Source organism: Gorilla gorilla, chromosome 7, assembly GCF_029281585.2.
Source record: "Gorilla gorilla gorilla isolate KB3781 chromosome 7, NHGRI_mGorGor1-v2.1_pri, whole genome shotgun sequence".
NCBI classification, from domain to species: domain Eukaryota; kingdom Metazoa; phylum Chordata; class Mammalia; order Primates; family Hominidae; genus Gorilla; species Gorilla gorilla.
In genome coordinates, this window is record NC_073231.2 from 134,990,615 (window position 1) to 134,996,640 (window position 6,026).

Genomic DNA, 6,026 nt, shown 5'->3' on the forward strand with positions numbered 1-6,026 from the left:
TTGAGTTATAGACTATGTTAGAATTCATTTATAAGTCATAAAGGTCATTAATCTTAACCTTGATCTGTAGCTTGACTTCTAAAAATAGTTCTGTTAGGGTGAAGTTAAGGATCCCAGAATCAGAATGTGGATTTAACAGCCATGTGATGTTAGACAAGTTCCTTAGTGTCTTTTGCCTTAGTTTTTTAAATCTATACCTGAGAATATACTATTATGTATTCATTATTTACAACACAAGAAAATATATATTACTTATGAATGCATCTGTTGGTTGAGGATTATGGTGGTAATAATGAAGGTTATAACAAATAAATTTTTAAATGTTAGCTCCAGCCTGGGCAACATAGAGAGACCCTGTCCCTATTAAAAAAAAAAAATTACCTGGATATGGTGGCACATGCCTGTAGTCCCATCTAACTTGTGGGGCTGGGCTGAGGTGGGAGGATTGCTTGAGCATAGGGGTTGAGGCTGCAGTGAGTTGTGATCATGCCACTGCACTCCAGCCTGGGTGGCGGAGTGACATCTTGTCTCCAAAAAATAAATAAATAAATGTTAGCTCTCTCACCCTAGCCAGGCCATATTTAAAGCATTACTAAATCTCACTTTACAAAGATCCTCTGTACCTGTTACCCCATGCACACCTCACTTCTAGCCATAAACATTGTCATTGCATCAAGACTGTATTTCATGACACCAATGTTCTGTTGGCCACCCTGCCCCGAAATTTCTGCCCCCTAAATCATTCATGTAATTCCCATTCATGCAAAACCTGAACATAATCCAACCTTTCACACAGAGATACAAAAGATTACAAGAGGGAGCATTTGTGAAAATTGTTTTACACTCCCCACCTAGTTTAAACAGTTACTTTAAAAAGTAATTTCAAGTTTATCTCAGTAACTCTGTTTGTGATTTACACAAGTGATTTCATGGCATACTCATAATAGTCCTGTGACACAGGTAGTGATATCCCTATTTTATGGAAAATGGAATTGAGCCTGCAAGAGATTAACCTGCCCAAGTTTGTGCACCTGGTAAGGGCTAGCACTTGACTTTGAGTCATAAATGGTTTAAATCTCAAGCTTATGCTCTTCTCTGCAGTCTGCTGCTGGCTGACAGGTGTCGAAAGGCAGTGACTGGCACAATACCTCCAAAATATTTCATGAAATAGTGAATATGAACAAGTGAATAAGTTAAAGTGCACTGAACATCATCTCAGGAAGCAGATAATATTGTGGTGCTGTAGAGGTTTGCCAACCACACAACACACAATTTTTAGGGAAGGTCAGAAGTTAAATAATTTGTTGAGATTTATTAATCTAAGAACGGTTCAGTTCAAGGTGCACATATGAAGGACTTACTATTTACCAGATACCACATAGGTAACAGGGCTATAATAAGGCCCTTGAGGATCTCATCGTCTAGTTTTTCAAAGCATTTGTTACAATTTGCAAAGAGAAAAGTTTGCATAAGGCTTACAAAGTAAGGGCAAAACCTGATTCCCAAAAGAGGTATTACAGAATGATACATAATGCAGAATTAGACAAAGTTCCATTCTGGAGCTATTTTTGCATATATGCCTTTTGTGTAATCTTTTGGAGAGGGAAGAGGGCGATGTTTTGAAGCTCACAAGGGCATCTGCAGGCCACTGTTCATCAATGTCCTTAGCTTCCACATGACTACCAAAAGGCAACTGATCAAGAGGAGATACCAGGAAAGGTTTTCTAGTTTCTAACTTAACATCTCCAAAACAGCAATGTTCATTTTTCGCAGTGATGTCATTACTTGACACAATTTCTAAAATAGATCTAAGATTCTCTTTCCTGCTACTGACCTAGGAGAGGAATGGTGTTCCAAAAATATGTCAACCAAGAACATCTTCCTGAACTAAAGGTTTGAATTGGGAGGCACTGTGGGGATTTGGGAGTAGGGAGGCTGTAGACATTTTGGGGGTCAATTATACTTTTGGATGTCATTTGTAAAATAAACACACAGAATCAGAAAAGCCAGAGGTGAAAGGATGTGTTGTGAGGATGTGTTTGTTTCGTTTTGTTTTTGTTGTCAGAGGGCTCATGATAGAGAGTTGGAAGAGGTGAAGAGGAACCCTTTCAATGATCTTCACTGATGTTTGCAAATGAGAAACTGAGACCCAGGGGGTGATGAGATTTTCCCAGCCAGCATTAGAAATCCAGAACAAGAAGCCTGGTCTCCCGTCTTTTCCTCCAGCAAGCTGTCTTGTCAATGCAGTGCTTTGGGAACTTGCTCGTCTCTCACACCATCCCTCAGACCATTCTTTCTCAAAGCTTCTATGGCTTTGGGATGTGTGTGGTGGGAAGAGGGGGTGAGGGGAAGGGGTCCTTGCTAAAGCTATGATGGTCATGGGAAAGTAAACAAACTGTAGTATTTTCCTTGATTGTGTTTGCTTGCATGTAGATATGGTATGGATTTCTTGTGAAAAAAATTATAAAATTCATGAAAATATAAAGAAAAAATGAGTTACTCCTACAATTCCACTATTCTGAGATAGCTACCACTTTAATATATTTCATTCCAGCCTTTCATTGCACCTTCTACATGGTTTATTTTATATTGAATACACAATTGTTTCCTGTGCCTCTTACTTAATATTATATCATAGATAATTCCCCTTATCATCAAAAATCTTCCTATGCATACATTTGAGTGGCAACACGATATTTCATTACAAATATGTACCACAATTTATTTAAAAACTTCAATTATGTTGGACTTTGAGTTTTTTCTAATGACTAATTTGTGTAATAAAATGGCAGCAAAAATCTTGATGCCTACGTTTCAGCCTGCATTTCTAAATGCCTCCTCAGATTGATTACTGGAAGTGAGACTCTTATGTCAAATAGTAGATATGAACATCCTTAAGGATCTTGGTAACTTTTTAGGGAGAGCCTGCAAATTTATACTCCTTTTAGAATTCTCTGTGAATAGGAATTCTTTTTCTTCATTCTCTTTCATCTTTTCCTAACCCCAACTTCTGCAATAGAAGTTCCAAAGCAATTGGATAGCCTATACAAACCAGCTTGGTGCAATTGTGTAAAATAATAATTAAACACTTCACTTAAGTAAACATTCTCTTTTTTCCTGACTATGCAATGGGAAAGAACAGTCACATGCGCTTAACTCTGAGCTGTACAATGTAACAGCCACTAGCCATTCCAAACTGAGATGTGCTGTAAGTATAAAATACACACACCAATTGCATGTTCTCAGTTATTTATGAGATCTAAAAATCAAAACAATTGAACTCATGGACAAAGAGAGTAGAAGGATGCTTACCAGAGCCTAGGAAGTGTTGTGGGGGGCTGGAAGTGAGATGAGGATGGTTAATGGGTTAAACAAATAGAAAAAATGAATAAGACCTACTATTTGATAGCACAACAGGGTGATGTAATCAATAATAACTTAATTGTACATTTTAAAGTAACTTAAAGAGTATAATTGGATTGTTTGTAAATCAAAGAATAAGTGCTGGAGGGGATGGATACCCCATTCTTCATTATGTACTTAGTTCACATTGCATGCCTGTAACAAAACATTTCATGTACCCCATAAATATATACATCCACTATGTACCCACAAAAATTAAAAATAAATTTTAAAAATTAAGTAAAATACATACCAGAGTTTGAAGACTTAGTACCAAAAATGAGAATTAAAATATTTCATTAATATTTTTATATTGATTGGCTGGGTGCGGTGGCTCATGCCTGTAATCCCAGCACTTGGGGAGGCCAAGGCGGGAAGATCACGAGGTCAGGAGATTGAGACCACCCTGGCTAACATGGTGAAACCCCGTCTCTACAAAAATATTTAAAAAAAAAAATTAGCTGGGATGGGGATGGTGGCACATGCCTGTAATCCCAGCTACTCGGGAGGCTGAGGCAGGAGAATCACTTGAACCCGGGAGGCAGAGGTTGCAGTGAGCTGAGATCACACCACTACACTCCAGCCTGGGTGACAGAGTGAGACTCCATCTCAAAAACAAAATAAAATAACATTAAAACAAAATAAAATATTTTTATATTGGTTACATGTTGAAATGATTTTTGAATGTATTGGATTGAGTAAAATATATTAATTTTGTCTGTTTTTTTACTTTTTAAATTGTGGTTTCTAGAAAATTCATATATATATATACATGGCTCTCATATAACTATTGGATAAGGGCTGCTCTAGGAAATCCTCAGATTTATCCATGGATGTCTGTGGCTAATAACTTAATTCTGTTTTGCCTTAATGGCTTTTATGAATTCAGGAAACTGGCAATATGGAGCCAGTGTTTCCTACTTTCTTTTCTATTCCTTGTAGAGTTAAATTTTGTCTCTGTGATCTTTCTTAGTTTCCTTCTGTTCCTCATGCCAGCCTATATGCTTTAAGCTAAACTGTTACCATGAGAATTCAGCCAGTAAGTCATTTTCCTTCCTTCATTCTTTCAATCAATTAAAAAACATTGATTGTTCACTTATAATCACAGTACTTTCTCAGCCTGGGAATACAAAGATTACTAACACATAATCCTTGCCATTGTGAAGCAAATAGTCTCATGAGGGAGACCAACCTCAAAATAATTAGGGAGTAGTGAAATCATTTCCAAAGTAGAGGTAGATTGAAAATGCTGTGGAAGAACAAGAGAAAGGAGAGGGCAACTCTCCCTAGGACTTGGGTAGGGGTGAAAGGAGGGATGAGAGGAGGTGTCACCCAGATGACCTGGACCTTGAATGGAATCTTAGAAGTTGGAGTTTGCCCAAGGAGAAAGAATGCCTTGGGATAGCCAGCAATGTGTGAAGGAGACCAGTTGAGAATCCACTGCTAAAGAATAATGAGGTTGAGGGCAAGGAGCGAACTGTTGTTAACATTGAGACCATGTTACAAAATATGCCATGCTCTAATATTTGGTCTGTGTTACCTGTAGAGTATATGAGAAACTGTTCATTAGAGCATTCTTATATTCAGATATGAGATTTAGAAAGATTCCTCTTGCAGCATAAACTAGAGGGTAGAAATACAGGTCATGGGGAGAGAAGTTTAAGCAGGATATTAATCTTCTTGCCTGGAAGGTTTCAAAAATGCCTTATCATTCTTCGTGATTCAGTTCAAATATCACTTCTAGGAAACCTTTCCTGGCGAATCTTATCAGAGTTGGTAATCCCTTCTTTGTTCTTGACCCACATTCTATTCTCTGTAACTGTTCTTAACAGGAGGCATCACACTGTACACCTATATGCACAGTCCCCAGCAGTCTCGGTTCTTCAGGAAATTACCATCTGGAAGAATGCTTGCTTAATTGTCTCTTCTTCTGAGAGGGCTTCTCTGACCACTCTTTCTTTTTTTTATTTTATTTTATTTTTTGAAGACTTTATTTATTATTATTATTATTATTATTTTTTTGAGATGCAGTCTCACTCTGTCACCCAGGCTGGTGTGCAGTAGCGTGATCTCAGCTCACTCCACCTCCCGGGTTCACGCTATTCTCCTGCCTCAGCTTTCCAAGTAGTTGGGACTTCAGGCACCCACCACCACGCCCGGCTAATTTTTAGGCACCCACCACCACACCTGGCTAATTTTTTTGTATTTTTAGTAGGGACGAGGTTTCACCGTGTTAGCCAGGATGGTCTCGATCTCCTGACCTTGTGATCCGCCCGCCTCGGCCTCCCAAAGTGCTGGGATTACAGGCGTGAGCCACCGTGCCCGGCCTAGACTTTATTTTTTTGAGCAGTTTTAGATTCACAGCAAAATTGAGAGGAAGGTCCCAAGATACCCCATCTGCCTCCTATCTTTTCATTTTTATTCTTTATTATTACACATTTTTGGTTTCCTGCAAAGCACTTATCACAACTCATAATTTTACATTTTACATAACTTACATTTGTATGTTTACATTTGTATTGTCTGTTATCTCCACTATCCTAAAAGATTCCCATAGGAGAAACATGCCGTTACATTCACCAATAAACACACAATGTTAACACTTAATAGCCCTTCGATAAACA

The 6,026-nt window shown here is 38.2% G+C and overlaps 1 long non-coding RNA gene across 1 annotated transcript in view; it reads right to left on the minus strand.

Annotated features, from left to right (window-relative positions):
* The window catches only part of LOC129524242 (uncharacterized), a 529,515-nt gene that overhangs the window by 471,851 nt on the left and 51,638 nt on the right, over positions 1 to 6,026 (minus strand). The window lies entirely within an intron of this gene.